At 56.1% G+C, this 21,352-nt stretch overlaps 1 protein-coding gene across 2 annotated transcripts in view; it reads right to left on the reverse strand.

Annotated features, from left to right (window-relative positions):
• TSPAN9 (tetraspanin 9) overlaps window positions 1–21,352 on the reverse strand; it is a 183,441-nt gene that overhangs the window by 90,151 nt on the left and 71,938 nt on the right. The window lies entirely within an intron of this gene.

A 21,352-nucleotide genomic window follows, 5' to 3' on the forward strand; every position in this document is an offset into this window, starting at 1 on the left:
GGTGGGCTGTCCATGCTTATCAGCCAGCTCTCCAGGGAAAAGCCGTGATCCGTCGTGCTCGCCACTTTCCACGGTGCAAATACTCCCACCGCGGCCAGTTTCTAGCTTCCGATGGCAAATTTCCTGATTCTTTACTAACAGGCTCTTGGCCGCCAGCATGAGCAGCCTCCGGCCAACCACTGCAACGGCCCAGCTCCCTCGGTCCAGGAGAAACTCCAAGGCAAGGAGAAGAACCCAGCACCCTGCTCGTCCCCCCCAGGAGAAGTCGCACGTTGGGGGTGGGGACAGGAATGGAGGCTGGACACGTCATGGGGAGGGTCTCCCGGCGTCCCTCACAGGTGGCCTAATAACCAGAGAAAGACCGCTGACATTAGCTGCCGTACAATGTAAGTCAGGCCAGGTCCCTGCTCTTCTCAAAACCCTGGAACGGAGGACTTCCTGGCGGTCCCATGGTTAGGACTCCACGCTTCCATTGCAGGGGGCACGGGTTTGATCCCTGGTCGGGGGAATAAGATCCCCCATGCTGCGCAGCCATAAAATAAAAAACAAAACCCTCTTAACGGCTCCCATCTCTCCCAGAGTAAGAGACAAAGCTCCCGCAGCATTTTCACCGTTGACACACACATGTCCATCCCACTCATCCCTCCACTCCGGCCACTCGGTCCTTCCTGCCGTTTCTCACGGGGGAGACTTTACTCCGGCTTCTCCCTCCTCTGGGTCACCCCTGCCCCAGGTGTCTGCTCTGCCAGCTCTCACTCCTTCACAGCTCCACCCAAAGCCACCTCCTCAAGGGCTGCCCCACTGAACTCTGTACCTCCCCCAGTGCACCCAGTATCAGCCAGCTCCGCTCTTTCCACAGCACTTAACCCCAGCGTACGGTGTAATTTGCTTTTTTATTCATTGACTGTTTAGGATCTCTCTTCTTCACCAGAACTAAGCTTCATGAGGGCAGGGTTTTGGCTGTGTTTCCGCAGCCAAGAACGGCTCTACACATGGTCAGTAGTCAGGAAATAGTTGTTGAGTGAAGGAAAGCCCAGAGAAGGCTTCTGCCCAACCCAACAGGAGGCAGCTGGGGAGCGAGGGGCCCAGTGGTCAGTGCCCGCCCGGCTGGGACTCCAGGTGCCCGTGACCTGGCACCCCACCTCTGCGTCTCATTTTCTCTTCTCATTTAGGCTGCATGGGACCCTACATGGCTAAAGGATGCCGGGTCTGAAGCCCTCTGACTCTACAGCAGGAGGCCCCAAGGTCAGGTTCGAGGCCTTCCCTTAAAAGGTCTTGGGAAAGACAAGCTCTTCGCGTCCCCTCTGCACCAGCCACACCTGAGCCCCCGGCCACACCGTCCCCTGTCCCCCAGCCCTGAGATCGGGAGAAGCTCCCAAAGAGCACGGTCCACCCCTGGGTCAGGGCCACTGGCGCCCCAACTCCAGGCAGCTGCCCATCACGCCCCGCGGGCGCCCCACATGCAAAGCGGCCAGCTCACCCAGCTATTTTAAGCTCTGCGGGCCCAGCTGCAGCTCGTCACCACAGCGGGCTGGTGGCCCAGGGTGCAGGCAGGAGCAGCCAGCTCACAGAGGCGCACTGACCTGGGGAGCTCCGAAGGGGGCCGGTCATCCTTTGTGACCGCAGCCCTCCGAGGAGGGACCGGAAACTCCCGTCCACGCCCTCAGATCCACCAGCCGTGGGAAAGTGAGTCAAGGGCTGCCCTGGGCACGCCCAGATTCCACTGCTGAATGTGACCCCTGAGTTTCCACATCAGAATGAGCCCTGGTCCCGCCCTGCCTACCCCCAGACATTCCAACCACGCTGGAGCTCCCACTGCACCCACCCTCCGGGGCCTGACAACTCGAGACAGACCACGATGTGGACAGAAGACCTGGGAATGGCTCACTCACTGGGCCCCCAGCCTTTTCCCCTCTCGGTCTCCCCAGCGACTGTGCACAGTGCTGGCTCACAGCTACGCTCAACAAGCCCTTGTTGACCAAATGGTTGTTTCTAAATGTGTTCTGAACCACATGTGACGGAAGCGGTAGAGGGACAACTCAGTCTCAGGGGCTGTTATCAGTATCAACACTACTACGTACATTTCTGCCGACCCCATTGGGCACCAGACCTGAGGACAGAGACCATAGAACCAAGGAATCAAGAGAGTTCAGTGACAACACAGGGGCGCCCCAAGCTGCAGCCCTTTCCGGGAGGGCTGCCACCCCCAACTCCGGGGGGACGGTTACACTGTGTTCTCTGGGAAGAGGGTTCCCTGAAGTCGTGCGATGCGGACGCCCTGCTCCAGCCCACCCTCCTCCGTAGGACCTCCAGCAACCAGGAGCTGCCTGGAGAAGCAACGCACAGAACAGAAACCCTGGGTGTGAGCTACTCCCACCGCCAGCCTCCCGCCGCAGGACATCAGCGAGCCCAGGGCAGACAGGTGACACATGCCTGAGGCTCCCAGCCACATCCTCCGGCTCTAATTGCTCCGTTTAAGCAACATCAGCACCCAGGGGAAGAGGGAAGGAGATCCAGAAGGTGCTGTAATTAGGGAGCTCCGCGACCTATCCCCTTGCTCTACCTCGAGAGGGAACCTGCCACCCACACCTGAAAGAAACAGACCCACCACCTGCATTAGGGGGAGGAAGCGGGAAATTCCTTGAATTTCCTTGTTGGAGGAAGATCCCAGAAGCTGAGAGTCTTCAGAGACCATTCAGTCCACTCTCCTCCCTTCCCCTCCCCTGGCTTCCATCATTCCAGACTCTGCTGAACATTTCTATTATAACTGTAAAAGCAATGACAGCAGCCTGCGTTTACAGAAAAAAAAAAAAAAAAAAAAGAAAAGTACATTGTTGAAAGAGATTTCACACAAGCGACTCTCCCCAAAGTAGGTGCAGGGAGCATCGTACGGAAAACGAGATGACCTGCACCAGGGCCTTCACACTGCCATCCAGTCCCATGCTCCCTCAGCGAGCTGCCCAGGCCCCCACTTCGGAGTCCTGGGGCGTCTGGTACCAAAGTCAGAATTTCTGGAGCCAGGACTACGATGACCTCCTCTGTTACTGACCTCCCTCCCCGCCTTGAGAAGGTGGTTCACTACCCAAGCAGCAACTCAAGTCCCACCACCTCTAGGAAATCTTCCAAAACCAGAGGATCTGGGGGGGGTGAGACCCTCCCCCCCGCCCTGTTTGGTGCGTCTCCTGAAGAGACATCTGCACACGATCACCAAAGTGGCGCTGAGACATTTCAGTCCGTAACCTGAAGTCACACCAGCTGCGGAGGCGTCCTGGCCAAAATCTCCCCCTCCAGCAGGGACAGATCTGCCAAAACCACTCAGTCAGCCGGAGCCCATCCTCACAGACGTGCCTAATGCAGGGGGATGGGGGGAGAGGACAGAACGATAGGATGAAGTCACCGCAGGGCTGCCCCTCCCCCCCCCCCCCCCCCCGTGCTGTATCGTCAATGCTACGGGTTCTGCCTTTGTTCACCCTCAGGCAGGCCCTCACCCCGACACAGCTGCACAGCACAGACACCTAGGGTTCTGTGCACCCCCCTAGAGATGGCTTTCGATCCGTCCTCCACCCGCCCTGACCCTGAACCCACCACCCTTCCCAGCCTCGGGGAGGCCTGCGCGCCTGGCTCAGCTCTCTCCAGCTGCCCCAGTTCCAGGCTTCCGTTAGCCTCCCCCCTCCAGCCTGGGGGCTCCTCGGGCCTATGGCCCAGTTACAATCCCCCTCCTCACGGCCCCCCGCCTCGCCGCCCCCATCACGTGGTCTCGCTGACTCAGCCCGAGCAGCCGCATGGTCAGGTCACGTCTTGGCCAGCGGACTGTTGGCCTCAGGAGAGCAGAGCACAGTCGGATTCTCGCCACGTCTCCTCAGCTTCCACCACGTCCCAGTCCCGAGCCAGGGACCCCACGAGCACTTGTCGAATGAATGAACGATGTCTGGAAATCTGGCCCAGCCGGCTCTCCTGGCATCTCCGCCATCTCGTGTCAACAGAAAAATGGGGAAGGAGAGGGAAGAAAAGCCCAGGGAGAGAGAGAAAAGGAAAGGAAAGAGGAGAGCTCGCCTACAGGCCAAGACCAAGGCCATCAGCTCGGGGGCCATAGCGGGTGCTCGGACACTCCCTATCCCCCCAGGGCCCCGTCAGGAACCAGAAATGGCCAATTAGCAGCTTCCTCCTTCCATTGGCAGGGGATCTCCCAAGCAGAGAGCCTGTCTGATCTGGGTGAATTAACTGAGCAATTAACTTCCCTAATCTGCTGCCCCGGGGCCCACCTTTCAGAAAGGACGGCAGCACCGGGCCTGCAGGGGGCAGGGCAGAGCACCTGCCCTTCAAGATCCCACCGCCTTGTCCACCAGCCCCGCAGTGCCAGGAACTCCAGCCTGCCTACGCCACGTCACACACAGCCCCAAGACTTCACCGCCCGCAGGGCCTCCACGACACGCACACGCGTGCACACACACACGCGCGCACACACTGGCTGTGGTAACACCTCTCCACCAGCCAGGGTGCTGGCCGTGGTCTCCGTCTGGAGCCTGGGAGTCTGTGGGGTCCAGAAAGGATCAGGGAAGAACAGGCGCAAGGAAGCCCAGAAGGCAGGGCTGCGGGGCGGGTTTGGGGGGGCAGAGCGGGCGGCAGGAAGGGCACACAGGGTGGGGGGAATCAGAAGACCCAGGCTTGAGTCCTGTCTCTCAGGGCCTGTGCGACTCTGGGCGAGCCACTTAACCCCTTGAGGTGCCTGCAGTCTGCCTGTCTGCAAAATGGACACAGAGCCTACCTCCCCCGAGGGCTTCCTGAGGATCAGGGAGCCCAGGAAGAGTTACTCGCTTACGTCCAATCTCCTCCCCTCTGCAGAAACGCCCTGGGGAGACCCCGCACAGACAGCCTTCACCCGCTGCTGGAACACTGTCACCAGGCAGCTGTTCCCTAAGTGAGCCCTACCTGCCCACCTCTAACTTCTACCTGGGCGGCTCGGCCATGGAATCAGCCTGGTGACAGGAGCGCTGCTCCTTCACATGTCACTCGCTGCTCCATGAATCATGAGTACAGTACGTGCACAGAGCCCATGCGTGACGTACACACCGGGCCTGATTTAGTGCCCGGCATGCGCTGCACTTAATAAAGAGTAGATGATACTTCTTTTCATTAGCATCATCATCGTTACCCTGGCTAAAAGAATTAGTTCTTCCCTCTGGAGCGGTAAAGCGGAGGCCGAATTCCTCTCCCAGGTGCCAGCCTGTCACACGTAGGGAGACAGTGTCAAGTCGCTCGAGCCTCTCTCTCCAAGCAACACACCCCTTCTCAGCAGCCTGCAGGGCTTTGCCACCCCACCCAACTCGCCTTCCTGCCCTCCCTGAAACGCAGTGCCCTGAACTGCTACGTCTGAGCCCCTGGCACGTAGTAGGGGCACAGAATCGTTTGGTGCCCTAGCACTTGATGAATGAGCTGGACACTCTGCTCCATGGAATCTGAACATTGCAAGTGGCAACAGGCTGGCTGGCTGCGGACGCTCCATCCCCACCGGTGCAGCCTGGCACCACCTCCCTTCACACTGTGACCACTGGAGACAGAGCCCTGAGCGGCACCGGGGCCTGCCCGCTGTCTCACCTCAAGCGCTTCAAGCCAGAGCTCCCCGATCAAAATTCCTGCCACTTCGACATCTAAGTAACCCAAGTAAGGACTTGGGCTACAGGGGCAACTGTAAACATCTGCCCACTGTCTTTCATCTTGTTAGTTTTTCTCCATCCTTACAGACACTAGTGATTTAAAGCCCCAGTTCTAACATCCAGCGTATTGGTAAATTCTTTCAACGTTCAGAAGATCACAGAATTTTTGCCCTAGAATGCACGTAAGAGATGGTCAAATCCAATGCCTTCCATATCCACATGAGGAAACTGAGGCCCAGAAAAGTGACGTAACTTGTCCGAGGACACCCTGTAATTTTGTGGCAAAACTGAGATGTGAGCCCTGGATCCTTCCTCTCAGCCCACATCACTAAGAGTGATGCTATAGCACTTTGGAGTGCTTGCCTTGTGCCAGGATGTTAATATCTGTTTTCTCCAATCCTCATTACAACCCTGCAAGATAAACACTGCTTCCCCATTTGACGGATGAGAGAGCTCAGGTAACTGGTCCTGGACCACACAGACCGGGAGCGTGTGGCCAAAGAAGGAAGAGAGGCTGCTCCATCTTACCCCAGATGCGCCCCCCCGCCCCCGTCTCCCAAGGTCACTGAGCGTCGGAGCATCTCCAGCCAGACGTCCGACAGAAACGCGAACCCACAGATCTAAATCTAAATTCATTATCTTCTCTCTCCAACACCTACCTGTTCCTCCCTTGGTATTTTCTACTGTTAATAGCATCACCACCAATGTGGTCACTTAAACCAGAAACCGAGAGAGAGATTCCTCGACTCTGTTACTTTACCTCTTCACCCCACAGATGCAAGCCAGCTCCCAGGAACTCGAACCCATCCGTCTTCCTCTCCTTCATCCCCTTGGCAAGGCTCCTCAACCTAATCCTCCTTCCGAAACCTACACGAGACTATTACCAACACCTCTGCCTGGTTTCTCTCTCCCCATCTCCATCTCCTGAGCACTTTTCACGTTTGTCCTCACAATCATCTTTCTAACATAAGCTGATCTTACGTTGCCCCAACTTAAAAACTTGGTTGGTTCTATTCCAGATTTCTTTGAAGAGCAGACCAGCTCCTTCAGCACAACCTGGCAGACCTTCCACTTGAACTCCTGTGCATCCTGCAAGACCCAACTCAGACCCCACCTGCTCCTCGTCTGGCCCCTGCCCTCCCGACCTCCCTAAGTCAGTCGCTCTGACTCAGCCTCCGCGAGTGCCTCTGCCCCTCACTGTGTTTCCTCAGCAGGTCTCTCCCCTCTCTTTTGGAGGTGAGCTCCTTGAGGGCAGGAAGGTGGCATTTCTGAATCCCCAGCTCCAACTCACGGATATGCTCATTTATTCATTTGCTAATTTACTCCACCTTGAAAATGCTCAGTGAAAACGGTTGAGCAAACTAGCAAGTTCATAAAGCAGGGCTCTGTTTATAATTTTATTATAAAAAATAATCTTCTGTTAAATAAAAACCTGTGTCTTGAGTTAAGATCAAATTTATTTTAGAAGCATGATGTTAAAATACTGACTGACAAGGGTCCTTGTAAAAATGCACGAAATTCAAGCTTCCTGGTTGTCAGGCACTCACTTTGGAGGCATCAGTGACAATAAAGAGTAGAAAAATCCAATTTTGAGAAATAAAGAATCTGAGCTATAACAGATATAATAGATGTGTGACTATGACCCAAATGAATTAATTTGCTAATTGTTTCCATTTGCTGTCATCTGTAGGAACTCCCAGATTAGTGCTTTTCATACTGCGGGTGGGTCATTTCTCATTAGTGGGTTATAAAATCAGTTTAGTGGGTCAGGAAGAGTATTTTTTTAAAATTAAAACAAAACAGAAAATACCAGAATGTATCTCACACAGCAGTTTTGCGAAACATTTTTTTCAGGGGTAGCACGCACATATACACACACACACACATGCACATACTGAGTCACAAAGTTTGAGAAACACAGCCCTGGGTCTTTCAAGGTGACATGTGTGGCCCACAAGAGTCTCAGAACATGGGCCAGCTGCCCATGAGAATATGTACTTTCTAGGCACGAAAGTCAGAGCCAGTTACTTTCTGCAGGGGGCCACCCCAACTGCAGGAAGTACACTTGGATTCACCCTCCAAGATGGAAATGTGCTTAAAGGATGCCAACAAGTTACATGTACCGTGAGAAGACAGAGCAGGTCTTATCCTAGGGAAAATGCGTCCCTGAGTCATGGGATCCAGCAACATCATCTGCTGGACAGAACCTTGGCTGGGAAAGTGGACGCAGGGTGCTGGCCTGCAAAACGGGAGATCAGTGCCCACGTCACAGTGAAGCAAAACCTCAAATGGACCATGGATAATATGGACTCTTTATTCATGTATTCCTCTCTTGATTGCTGAAACAAATCAAAGTTGGTTTTAAAAATGCATGAAGTTAGCTCAGCACAGAACTATACCTTCCTAACCCATTAAACTAGAGAAAGCCAATTCTGAACTGAGCCAATATTTTATCCGCCACAAAGTCTACTCAGCTGTCTGCCTCATGTGGCTGAAGGAAACACCACCTCCCGCTGGTTCCCCAAAACAGAGGGAAAACATCGGCCCTCGTGCATCCGAAGGCTCTTTGCTGAGGACAGTGGGCTAGGGTCTTGTTTCACTTAAGGCAGGACGAGAGGAATGGTCTTGAAACACAAGGGGAAGCCTCCAGAGGAGAGCTGTTAAGGACAGGGACAGGTGACCAGAGCAGGTGCCCGCCGCCACCCCGGCAGGCTGAACCCCACCCCACCTGGAGCCCGGCTGGGCCGTGTCGTGTCGGGCATGTAATGCAATGCACCCGGCATGGAAGCAGCCCCGTCCCTTCCTTCCTAGATGACTTTGGGAGGTGCCTTCCTGTCTGCGGCATCCCTGGTTCCAGGATGAGGAGCGATGGTGACCATGGCGTTGCCACCAACAATGGGCCCTCCCCCTGGGCCCCACGGCCTATTTCCAGCCCCCGATGGTTCCTGTCTAATGCCAACATCGACTGAGGAATCCAGGGCATCCCGGGCCCAGCATTGTTCAAATCACACATTCCTCTGCTTAAAAAGCTACTGAATAACTCTCATTCCTCCACCTCCCAGGAGAAACCACATCAGAGGACAAGCAACCAGATCCCTGGTGTGTGATGGGAACAAAGGGGGACGGCCACAGGGTGTCCCCTGCCCGTCAGCTCCCCGGCAGCGGGTGCAGACCTGCCCAGAAAGCTCACCCGCCCCTTCCAACAGAGCCCCTGACCACGGAGCCCCTGCCACGGAGCCCCTGCCCACGGAGCCCCTGCCACGGAGCCCCTGCCCGCGGGCCTAACCCACCTCCAGTCACAGCAGCCAAGAGCAGCTGTGAGCAGCCTGGGCCCCACCTGTCCCCTCGGTCCGGACACGCTGCCTTTGAAGTGTCCGTGTCTCTACACCACCTATCTCCCTGGCTCTTTGTGAAAACTGCAACGAAACCCTCGGGGAAGGGAAGAAGATTGCTGATTTTTACCGAAAGCCTAACTCTCAGGCACTGGGTTTAGCACTCGGGTGAGAAACCTCCCGATCCCTATGGGTCACCAGATGGAGACAGAAATGCAAATGGAGGGAAAAGACCACAAGAAATATTACGCTGAGCACTGCAGGGAGGGATGAGGAAAGGAGGGGAGGAAGGGAAACGGGCAGAAACAAAGAACAATGGAGTCTGCCGTGGGGAGAGGATGGCACTGCCCTGTGACCTGGGGCACGAGGTGAAGACCCCGCTGTCTTAACCCGCTCACAGAGGTCAAGCACGACGCGAGACTTGCATGCGGCCCACGAGGAGCCCGCCATCTGACAGGAGGCCAGTCAGCGGGCCAGACCCCTCCCCGGGGCAGAGCTCGCAGAACCCCACACCCCAGGCAGCACCCGCCCCATCCTTCCCACCAACCACGTCACCAACCGGTGAGGTGGGCTCTGTGTGAATAACTTCTGCCATGAGGAATTCCACTACTTTGTTTCTTGGCTGTAAAAAAAACTTGGGAACACGAAAAGTCAGGGAAATACAAATTAAAACAGCCAAGCTATCGCTGTTCACCCCCCAGGTTAGCAAAACGTATGCATCCGGTTAAGCAAGGCCATCCAGCGCTGGCCGGGGTGGGGTGCACCTCCTGGGTCCCTCCCAGCCTCGCCTGCCCCTCCTCCCCAGGGCACCCTCCTAACGCTCAGACCCGCTCCTTTCACTCACCTGCTGGCTCCGATTTTAAGGAGTGTTTGAAGAACAGCCCTGGTGGGTACCTTGGGGCAGACCGGACAGGACTCAGCAGGGCCTAAAACACGCACAATTCATGGCCAAGTGGGGGAGGGTGGGCCGGGCAGTGATGAAAAGATGGGGCCTGGGGTACATTTTCCTTGGGATTTTCCCTGACAGTGACCTGACACCCTCTCGCCTGTGACCAGGCCCCAGAAAGGGGTCCAAGTCACTAGATGAAAAGGAAGGAAGCCCTAGTGGTGGTGAAGCTGTTTAGTCAACAGCTTAGTCTCCTTTTAACTAACTTTTCAATTGTGACCAGGCCAAGGGACCAATACTGTAGTCAATCAGCAGACACTGGCAGAGCATCCTCTGACCCGTGGGAGGCCAGCAGGGAGGAGCGGAGCGCTACCTGGGTGGGGCTGTCCACTGGCCACGCTTCCACGCACGCCCGCCCTTGGCCGCGCGCGGCTTGCTCCGTGAAGCCCACCTCCCCGATCCCAGACAAAACCAGACCTTCTCTTCTGCACTCGGAGCCCTGGACTAAAGCTTGCTCTGCCTGCCCCTCTGCGAGTCTCAGTGCTCAGACGGGGAGGAGGGGCAGCGGGGAGGGCTCCTGTCCATCCTGGGATCCCAGAACCCAGCACAGCGCCTGGCCCCTAGCAGGGGAAAATGAGCGAACGAATGCATGAATGACCCATCGAACAGACGCACACCCGGCAGAGAACGTCCACAGAGGTGGGGTAGACAGATCCAAAGCCCTGGGAGGGCTGGGCTGGGCTAGGCAGCGGGTGTTCCAAGCAGGCAAGGAGCAGGCACGGGGCCAAGCAGAGTGCTGGGCGTCAGCGTGGGTCTGGTTAAGATGCAGTGTGCAGAGCCCCGGAAATCAATGCTCATTTTTAAAACACTGCTGCCTGGAGCCACCCTCCCTGCCTGATTCCAGGCTCGGTGTTAAGTATCTTTCTATTTATAAAGCGACTCCCGGGAGCGGCGCAATGCCGGTCCCACACCGGCCACAGGGTGGGGCAACCTGGGCCGAAGGAGAAACTGAGGCCTAAGAACAAGACGCCGGGAACGCCCGGCGGGTTCCAGCCCGAGAGAGGCTCCCCCGACCCCGAGCCCCTCACCAGCTGGAAGGCGCTGCCCTTCCCTGGGGCCTCCATGACCACTGCCAGGTAGGCCGGGCCTTCCAGAGTAAGTTCTCTGATCGCTGGGGACAGAGCCCAAGGGGACATGAGCACGGGAGCCTGGCTTCCTGGGTCCAGGCTGCTGAACTCCCTGCACCCCATCACACACGTTCCCTGGGGCGGCCATGCTGCAGCTCAAGGGGCGGCCTCCTGGTTCCTTGTCCGTCTCTCCGGCCCCGACACCTCCAGGGGCCTGGACACCCGATGCCTTCATGCTCGAGGCCTGAGGAGGAGCTCCGCCGCCTCCCACGCCGCCCTCGGGGCATCTCCCGCCCACTCCGGCTTCAGGCTGAGGACAGTCCTCCTCCCGGGTCCCAGCGCCTGGCTCCTAAGTCCCTCAGGACCAGCACATCATAGAGGACACCCTCCACTCGGCAGGGGCACCCACAGAGCCCTCGAGAAGTCAGAGGCTGGTCCCGCACCGCACACCACACAGGGCACAAAGCTGCGAGCAGGGCCTTGTGAGCACTCCTGGCCGCCTGCTCAGCAAATAAGGAAGGAAAGATGAGGGGCCTGGCAGGGGGACGCTTGAGGCCCGGCAGCATGTGCACCCCCAAATCAGGAGGCTCCTGAGGTCCCGCTCAGGTTAACAACACGGCCGAACAGCACTGTGCGCTGGGCCCGTCACCAGGCCTCTGGGGAAGGCCCTTGTCCAGGCACGCAGGACACACGCTCTGCGTCTCTAACACAAAACCAGGGAGGTTAGAACTGGAAGGTGACCTAGAAATCACTCAGGTGTGTGCCCTCTTTACACCGGAAAAAAAACGAGCTTCCAGAGGGAAGAATGAATGAATCCAGAGTCATCCAGCAAGGCAGTAACAGAAGCAACACAAACCCCAAGGCTCTTGACTCCATGGTCAGGCCTCTCCACCAGGGGCACCCGGGCCGACCCAGCGGTGAGTCGCACCTGCCAGCCTAGCAGAGGGGGAGGAAGGGCATCCCTGCCCCAGGGGGAGCTGACGGCACAGGCGAGACCCAGAGGCTGGACAAACGTGACGGGATCCCGTCGGGACAAGAGCAGGAGGGCAGGTGCGTGCAGCCTGTGAGAGCCTCGAGGGCAGGGCTGCAGCCCCACTCAGGGCCCGGAAGGCCACACAGAGCCTGGGTCTGCCCCCAGGATGACCAGCGACCCCTGCAGTGACTCCACCCAGGCACGGTGCACATTCCCCCGGCGGCAGGCACAGGCACCCAGGCCCGCGGGCACGGCCGCTCCGGAGCTTGGCGAAGACGGCTTGAGGGGGGCTGGATAGGAAGCTACTCTAAGGTTCAGGCAGGAGACCCTGAGCATCTGCACTGCAACAGGGGGATGGAGAGACAGAGTGAGGAAGGAGACCACAGAATGTGGAGGCAGGGGTCGGGAGAAAAACCGAGAAAGACTCCCAAACGTCTAGCAGGGGAGGCGGGGTGGGCAGGGCCGCCCTGCAGGAGGCTACTCTCTTCATTGAATAGATTCCCCTGCCTTTGGTTAGTCACCTCTGGTGCCTACACGCCTACGGCAGCTCTGTGCTCCCCACGGCCTCAATCAATACCTGCAGGCAGACGCTGATTACAAGGCAAGCGCAACTCCAAAGATGATGAAATCCAGGCTAAGTGACAGTGCTGATGGATCTAGTGCCAGAGAGGGTCACACAAAGCGGCCCATCCCACCACCTAACCCATCACCCATCTCACTCTTCATGTGTCCCGTCGATGGCTCCTGACCAGGAGCGGGCACCAGGAGCACCCCAGCAGGGGCCCAGGAAGGTAAGAGGAAACACCTAAGACTAACCCCCTGCAATGCTGACTGTGCGCTAGGGCGGGACTCATGAGCTGCTTTTAAATTCCCAGGTGACTCAGATGCTCGCTCCAGACTAAAAACCACCAATTATTAACCCCCTCGTTTTAGAGATAAGCAGGCCTGCAGAGCTAAGCAGTGGCGCACGGCTTTGAATAGAGAACGGCCATGGTCCCATCTGTGCTGGCTCCCCAGGGCCACCCGCAGAGCCAGGCAGGAAGGCAGAGCTGGGCAGGAAGGCAGAGCTGCGGCACCTGCATCCCAGGACCAGCCCGCATCCCTCCCTCCACAGCAGTGCGCTGAGAGCAGGTGGGGATGGGGGAGCTGTGATGGATGGGTCCTGCTTTGCCGGCTGCTGCCAGAGGGCCAGGGAGGAAGAGGAGAAATGAAAAGCAGCCTGGAGATATTTTCCCTGTGATTTGTGCCAGCCAAGATGTGCTGTAGCAATATTTATCCTGAGGCTCTGTCCCACTTTCATTTATTATCCAGCTTAGCCTGAGTTATCACAACCAGGACGGACCTGTAAACTAGCTACTTGACACCATCGGGACCGTGAAGCGTATTTTAAAATCTCAAGGAGCAGCTTCCACTCTCCATGGAAGTTTAAAGGAATAGGTGCACTCCTCACCCTCTGGGGACTGTGGCCATTCTCAAAGTAGACACAGGAGCCCCGTCCCTCGGCCACCGCTCCAAGCGCTGCACCATCCACGCCCCTCCACATCCCACCAACCAGCGCAGACCACCCTCTGCCACTGTCCCTTGTCCAGCCCGTAAGGCACACCTTCTAAAAGCCCAGATCATTTCCAGGGTTGAATTTTAATCATCTGTCAACAGCAATTCATTAAAACATTTGCCAGTAAAGGAATGAAAACCGAATTTATTGAGCATCTTCTATTACACACTAGGGCTGTGTTGGGCAAAGGGGCTGGGGTATAAGACCAGGTCCTCAATCATCTTACCTACCAGATCTACCCATACAGAACACAGGGCCGGATAACTAACCATTCAGGAAAGACAGGCGTCTGCCAGGGGGAGCGGACAGGACAGCAGGGTGGCCAGAATGTCCAGGGCAAGGGACCCTCGGGGGTTGGCGCTGGCATCAAGGAAAACATGACAAGAGGATGGACAGTAATTTCCAAACTGACAGCAGTTTCTAAAGATCACAGATTAGTCATGCAATCTAGTTGCTAGGTTTATGGCATAGCACAAAACCAGAAGGAAAAAAAGACCAAAAAACCCCTGCCCTCATATGGCTTATATTCTGATTTGAGGGCAAGGGGGTGACAAAGAAAGACAATTAAGAAAGAACTAAAAAAATACATGTCTGATAAGCTAAGTAGAAAATAAAGAGGGATGGGGGAGACCATGAATATATGGGGTGCAGAGTGGGCAGCTATTTTAAATAATGATCAGGGAAGGTCTCTGTGGTACCTCTGAACAAGGGCAGTGGTAGGGAGACACCTTGGGAAGTTTTATCAAAATCCAAGCAAGAGATGATGGACGTTGGCTCAGATCAGGGCCGTAGCAGTGGAGGGAGTAAGGAAAGCTGGATCCTGGCGCTGTAAGGAGGAAATAGGGTAGGGAAGCCAAGGGGGCTGTCAGCACATTAAGATGTCTATCAGTCATCTAAGCAGAGAGGCGAACCCACAACTTTACGAGCCGGAGAACTTTAGAAACAGGAGACACTTCACAGAGGACAATCTGAGAGTCCTCGCCCAACAGGTAGGTAGTGACGTGCTGGTGGCCCAGGAAGCCTCCCCTGCAGCCCTCCCAGCAGGGGCCGTGGCCATGCTGGTCTTTCTGCTCTACTCTGGGGTCCATGTCAGAATCCCCAGCATTGCTGCTTGGCTCACTGGAGAGGCCTGGTCTCTGCACCCATCTCATTCTGCAGGTGAGCTACTCTGAGGCTGGCAGAGCCAAGTGACGGGGCCGAGGCCACCCCCGCCGGCAGCAGAGGCCGCCTGGGTGAGCCCTTCTCTATGCCGCCCAGATCCACAAACCAGATTTTGTTTCCAGGTATGTGATTTTGATGACAAGGGAAAGATCTCTGCTTCTAGAAGTTTTCTCATAAAGTTGCTTTTGAATTCTGATTTCTTTCCTACGAACATACATTACATGCAAAATCCATGCTCCCTGATATCTGGAGGCAAACTGGACACAGACAGGCAGGTCTGACACAAGAATATAGGTTATTGGTATGAAATTGGCACAACTGCAAAGTCTGTCTCCACAGAAAGGAAGGAAAATACTGAGCCCTGGCCTGGACCGATGTGCATGTGTCAAAAGGTTCTGGAATATTCCCAGCAAATGCCATAAACGAGATGGATGGGAGAGAAATTCAGATTTAAGTGACATTTATTGAGCACCTTCTATTTCCAGGCTGTTCTATGGCTTCACTCAATCCTCACAGCGACCCTATAAGACAGGTATTATGATTCCCAGATGAAGGAAGCGGAACGTAGACAGGTAAGGGACACGCTCAAGGTCACAGCAGCCAGAAAATGACAGACGGGGGATTCGGGACGCCTCGCCCCCCCAAGACACTCTCCTAAATCAGAGCCCTCCCACTGCTACACAGCTTCCCAAAAGGAGGGCAGAAGGGCCCCCCACGCAGGTCCAAGGGGATGGCTCAGTCTGACTCGGGGAACCGGAGCCCGGGCTCCCTGCATTCTTCACCTCCTCCACCCCCAGGTGGCATCTTCCAGGACCATTACTTCTGCCACCATGATGCTTGACATAGTCTTCTTCCCTCCTCCAAATACTGTTCAAAGCTGCCCCTTTGTCAAGGGCTCCAGGCTCACCGCCGCGCTCTAGCCCCTCCAATGAGCTCGGGGACTTGGGAGGACCTCACAAACACCCGGCTCTGAACTGCGTGACCTCGGCCTGAGGATCCATAACCCTTCCAGATGCAACTGCTCACGACCCCCACCGATACCTAGATACCTACGGCCTGAGTGTAACGACAACAGCACTTGTTACCAACAGCGATGTCACAGGACTTCTGCACTGCACTTCTCCCAGGTTGTCACGTGGCTAACACACAGGGTCCTTTTCACGACCCTGGGTGGCAGGAGGGCAGGCATGCATATCATCATTTGACGTGTGCAGAAACTAAAATGTAGGGGCCAGGGGACCTTTCCAAGGACACCAAACTAATTAATATCTGAACCAGATCTAGAAATCAGAGCTGCTCATTTCGAGGCCGAGGTCTTTCGGCCAGACCCTACGCACTCCCTGTCTCTGCCCCGACGCCCTGGAGCTGAGTCCTCCCCGTGCCTCCACCATGTCCTCAGAGAGCCCCAGGGCCAGTAAGCCTTCCCGACAGCCCATCCCAAACCCCCGGAACAGAGGGAGCGCCTCCCGCTCCCTACGGGGAGGGCAGAGTGCTTCAGAGAGAGAAGGCAGCGCGGGTGAAGGGCCTGCGCCCCGTCCGATGCTCCAACGGGCAGGAGACCCATGAGTGGGTGACAGGGCAGCCAGGGTCCGCCGACTAGCCTCCGTGGAGAGTACTGTCAGGGGGTCTGGGGCGAGGAGGGAATGACGGAAGACGCAGGTACCCACCCCTCGTGTTCCCGGCTCCGTTTAATGCCACATGAGATCACCCCCTTGAATTTCTCCTACCTTCCTCCTGAGTCAGGTCCAAACCTGAGCTCATACATCCGCACGCCAGTCCGGTGCCAGCCAGAGGGGGGGCGGGCAGGTGGCCACGCACCACCTCCCATCCAGTCATTTGCTCCTCGGGTGCTTTGCTGATGGCGGGGGCGGTGGGGGGAGGCTGCCTTGGCTTCCCGAGGGACGGGGGGCCTGGGAGGGGAGCTGAGATTCACCAAACCCTCCCCACCCACACCCTGTTCTTCCTCAATCCCTCCAACCTCTCTGGAGACATCTGTCCGTAGAGAGACGGGATGCACGCGTCATGAGTGAGTAATAATGCTTCCTAGACGGAAAGAGACCGGGAGGCAGGGGGATGCGCGGGGGTGGGGAAGAGGCAGGAAGTGAGTACGCGCCTCTGCCGGGACCCCCCCTCAGTCCTCGTTACTCTCACACCCGGTCCCGCACGCGTTACTAGTGTCCACGCACCCTGCTCTTCATGCTACACGCTGGGCAGCTTCAGTTGGGGGGGGGTCGGGGGTTTGCCCACCCAGCGCCCCCGAGCACTTGGCGCCCCCAGAGCACCTGGGGCGCATGCACTGGGGACGCACACGTGCTGCCCCCCCTCTTGGTTTCGAAGTGAAGGAGGCATAAAGAAGAGGGGCCAGAGAGGCAAGTTCACGAAGGCCTTATCAACCAGAAGGTTTGAAGCATGTGGAAGGAGGTGGTGTAGCAGAGAGAGACAAGATTTTTCTGATGATAAAGAAGAGAGGAAGTGGATTTTGCCGAGGACAGTTGCAGGGCCCCTCGCAGGGAGCTGAGCTAAAAGGTGTGTGCTGTCTGAGCTTCTACAGTAAGTTTTGGTGCGTTACTTCTGACAGATGGCTGCCCCGGGGCTGCTCTTCCCCTGTAGCCTGGGGGCTGCCCAGGGCTCTACATGGGGAATCACCCCGGCCTGCGCCTTCATCAACAAAGACCTGCAGCCGGTGCCGACTTTACTCCCTCCCAGGGCATCTGCCCACAGCCTGACCTTGCAGAATCAGACTAGAGCTCCCAAAGGAGCCAGAGGATGGGCCCAGCAAGCACACTGCCCCAGACAGGGACTCTGCAGGTCCAGCGTAAGGTACTCCCAGCCCCTGTGCCGGCCAAGGACCCTGGAGGAGACCCACCACCTTGGCCCCTGCATACCAGGTGAAGGTCCACATCTGTCCCCCACAGCTCCCAGCTCCTGCCACCCCAAGCTTGCAGAGGGACCACGGGAGGCCGTGCTCACAGCGCCTAGCCAGCAGCTGGCAGAGCAAGAGCCGCATCTGAGAGGCCTGAACACACCTTGAATCCAGCCCATCCTGGGCTCCGTAACCCACACCCCCCCCAGCCCCCCCCATCATGCCTCCCCAGCTGAACCTTGAGTCCATGCCGTCCCCTGTCTTCACCGAGCATTATCCTCACCACCAAAGGGGCGGCAGGTGCAAAAGGACACAAGCCACAGCCCTAGCCTCAAGGCACTTGCAGCCGTTTCTATTCTAAGCTTGGAGATCTATGTTTACTTATCATCCCTCAAATATGTCTTCTTCTCTCTGGGTCCTCCTTGGCTGGCAGAGAGTAACTTCCTTGATGATGGAAGAGCTAAAAACCCCAGTTTGTGCTCAAAATCCCATTTCTAGGGCTCAATGTCACTGGTCATCAGAGAAATCAAATAAAAGCCGCAGTGAGATACCACTACACAGCCACCAGAAGGCTAAAACAAAAACGACAGAAAACACCACATGCTGGCACAAACACGGGGCATCCAGAACCCTCACACACCGCTCCTGGGAGCAAAGGTTGACACAACCACTTTGGAAAAGTGGTCACGTCTACAGAATTGGAATTTACCCATATTCCACGTCCCAGCAATTCCGATCTCTGCTATAAACCAATAGAAATGGGTTTCGATGAAAAGAAGATGCATAAAAGTACAACTTAAAAATAACCAAAATCCGGAGGGAAAATGTTGAGGAAAAGGAGTCAGACACAAAAGAGCACATACTGTACGATCCCAGCGATGTCAAGTTCAAAACTATTCTGTGCTATCAGATGTCAGGAAAGCGGTTACACTGAGCAGGGTAGTGGCTGGAGGGGCAGGAGGGGGCTCGGGAGGGCTAGTAATGTTCGGTTTCTTGATTTGGGCTGTGGTCACTTTATAAAGGTCCTCTGAATGCTACCTCTTTGTGTATGTAAGTTATACTTCAATAAGAAGTTAGGAATTTTCCCATTTCTCTCCACTTACGCAGCCCTGCAGCCCTTTCATATTGGAAGGACAAAGCTGCTCATGTAAAAGGAATCGCTGATCGCGTGCGAGCACATGTAATAACCTAGTGTTTTTTCATCTCCAAAATGAAGGCTGTGAGATGATCTCTAAGGAACCCTCCAGCTCTAGACAGTACAATGCTTTGATCCTATTCTTAGCAAAAAAACCTCATTAATCAGTAATAAGAAAGCATTCTCAAATTAATAAAAAGTAAAAAATATGCAACATTTGTTTAAAGATGACAGAGTGACTGCTTTCAAGAACTAAGCATATTACAAATTAAAATGTAAATGTCTACTAAATTGAAGTAAATGAAAAAAATGGCAATATACATTAGACTTAATACTACTTAAATATTATTAAAATTCTGTGTCTTGCTCATGTGAGATACTTATTTCAACCATTTTAATTGAGAGGAGGCATGAATGCCAAATGACTACATCTGCTGTATGACAAGTGACCAAATCAGAGCGTCCTGAGGGTAACACAGGTGCAGACATCCCTGACTCCCAAGCCCGGCCCTTCACTTCCTGGCATGAGACCCTCCCACACCTGGGAGAAGCCGAGCCCGGTCTGAGCCCCAAGCTGACCCCCTCCTTGAGGACCGCCCTCTGCATCAGGCTGCCTTCAAACATGGATTACTTGGGAGACTTAAGACGCCCCTGGGAGCTGGACAGCACCAGCGATGGTCACAGATTCACGCAGGCAGCAGGACGGGGATTCGCGGCGTCCTCATAAATAAAACCTCTGCACGGCTCTCGCGGGCGCCTCACAAGCACACGAACAGATCCACGAAGGCCCGCAGCCTCGAGAGCTTCCGCCCGAGGCTCCCCCCCACCGCCGCCACCTGCACAACCACAGCATTGCAGGTCCCTCCCCCCAGGGCCTCGGTGTCTCCCTCTGTATGATGGGGACACCCGCTCTGCGCCCCTCGCCCTGCTTCGCAGACACAGGAACTGATGCACTTGGAATGTTTCTGGGCTCCCTCAGCACCCAAGGGAGCAGGGGGAACACAGCTCAAAGGAAGTCACTTCCTGGGGCCACGATGCGACTCAGAAGGGCAGGTCTGCCCAGGGAATTGCACCTGGAGGAAGTCCCCTGACCAGAGGGCGGGTGGACCTGGACCCCCAGCCAACGCACCACGGTCTGCTCTCCTTCCCCACCAGCCGAGGCTGAACCACGGGATGGGGGCCAAGTACTTAACTCACAGGGTTCAGCTCCTCTGCCAAGATCTAACCGCACTGAGGACCCGGCCTGAAGACCTTCAGTCCATCAGAAGGAAGGGCAGCTGGGCTGGGCCTCCCTTCCCCTGGCCCTGGAGCGACCGGCGAACTCCCCCTCCTCTGGGCTCCACCACCTGTCTCTGGACCAAATTCGGATCACAGAGAGGCATTTCCTGAGCTCTGCAAGCCTGCTGACCCCGGAGGTTAATCCGACCCCTCCACGGCCAGGCCACGTGGTGACAAGGCCCCCCTCCCCAAGCAAGGGAACCGTGGAATCCTAGCGTTTCAGGGACCTGAGGCATCGCTGTGTTCCAAATCCAGAAAACTCTGCTTGTGTGTCAAATCGACTCTTCATTACTGAGTGCCCGCTATTTGTTTATGGGACAAACGTGCATGAAACACCCACTGTGTGCAAGGAAAAGTGTGGCTTCCTACCCAACCTACATCCCAGGAATGGGAGCCCACCTGACCCTGCCACTACCCCTTCTCTCTGCAGACCTGGGCCTGAAGACAGAGCTAAAAACAGCTCCCAGGATTGTTGTGAGACTCAAACCTGGAAATCCACGTGAAAGGACGTTCCTTAGGAAACAGAAAGCCCGTCAGCACCGATGGTCAGATTGCTCCCTCCCTCCCTTTTCTCTCTTAGGGACAAGGCGCCCATCCAGCCCAGCGTCCCTAAGGCCCTCCTCAGCTCAGCGCCCCAAGGGGCTTCTCCATCCCTGCTGCGGCCTCTTGCCCCACTTACCCCACCTTCCAGGTCAGGACTGTGGGGGAGGCGGGGTTCCCACAAAGAGGAGAGAACAGAGAGGGCAGCCCCATCGACGGGAGGGAGGAGGCCTGCAGCAGCAGGTGAGTTCCTAACATCCAAGGCAGCAGCTCACTCCAGAGGTTTTCTGTATCCTCCAGGGCAAAGCAAGGATTATCACTGATGTGTTATCTGCGCCAATTCTTCCTGCCAGGAGTCAAGTATAATACCTCAGTAATGTGGCCGCCTGATGGTCTCCACACAGAGATATGTAAATTACACACAACGGCAGCGCGACGCACGCGTGCCGCCATCTGTCTCCCGCAAATAATTCCTCCTCCAGGATGTGAGACCACGGAAAATCCTCGGGGCAGCATGAATCTGCAGGCGGGACAGGAGCCTGGGGGGCAAGGCCCAGCCCCAGTAACCCGAGGCCCAGGCACTGTGACTTGAGCAGACTGTTGAGTGGCAAAGTCCGCAAAACCCCGCGCTGGGTGTGGCGGAGAGGGAGTGAGCGGACACGCGGGAAAATACGGAACGAGAAAGCACGGCCCCCACGCCACACCCTGTGTTCCACTTCTGGGGTGAAGATGTACGCGCAGATATTTTACCACAGGACAGAGCGTGGCAAGTGGCAAAACAGAGGTAGAAGCATAAAGAAGGGAAGGCTCGGAAGTGAAGAGATCATCATATTCAACAAGGGGGCAAG

This window comes from Balaenoptera acutorostrata, chromosome 11, assembly GCF_949987535.1.
Source record: "Balaenoptera acutorostrata chromosome 11, mBalAcu1.1, whole genome shotgun sequence".
Taxonomy (NCBI): Eukaryota; Metazoa; Chordata; class Mammalia; order Artiodactyla; family Balaenopteridae; genus Balaenoptera; species Balaenoptera acutorostrata.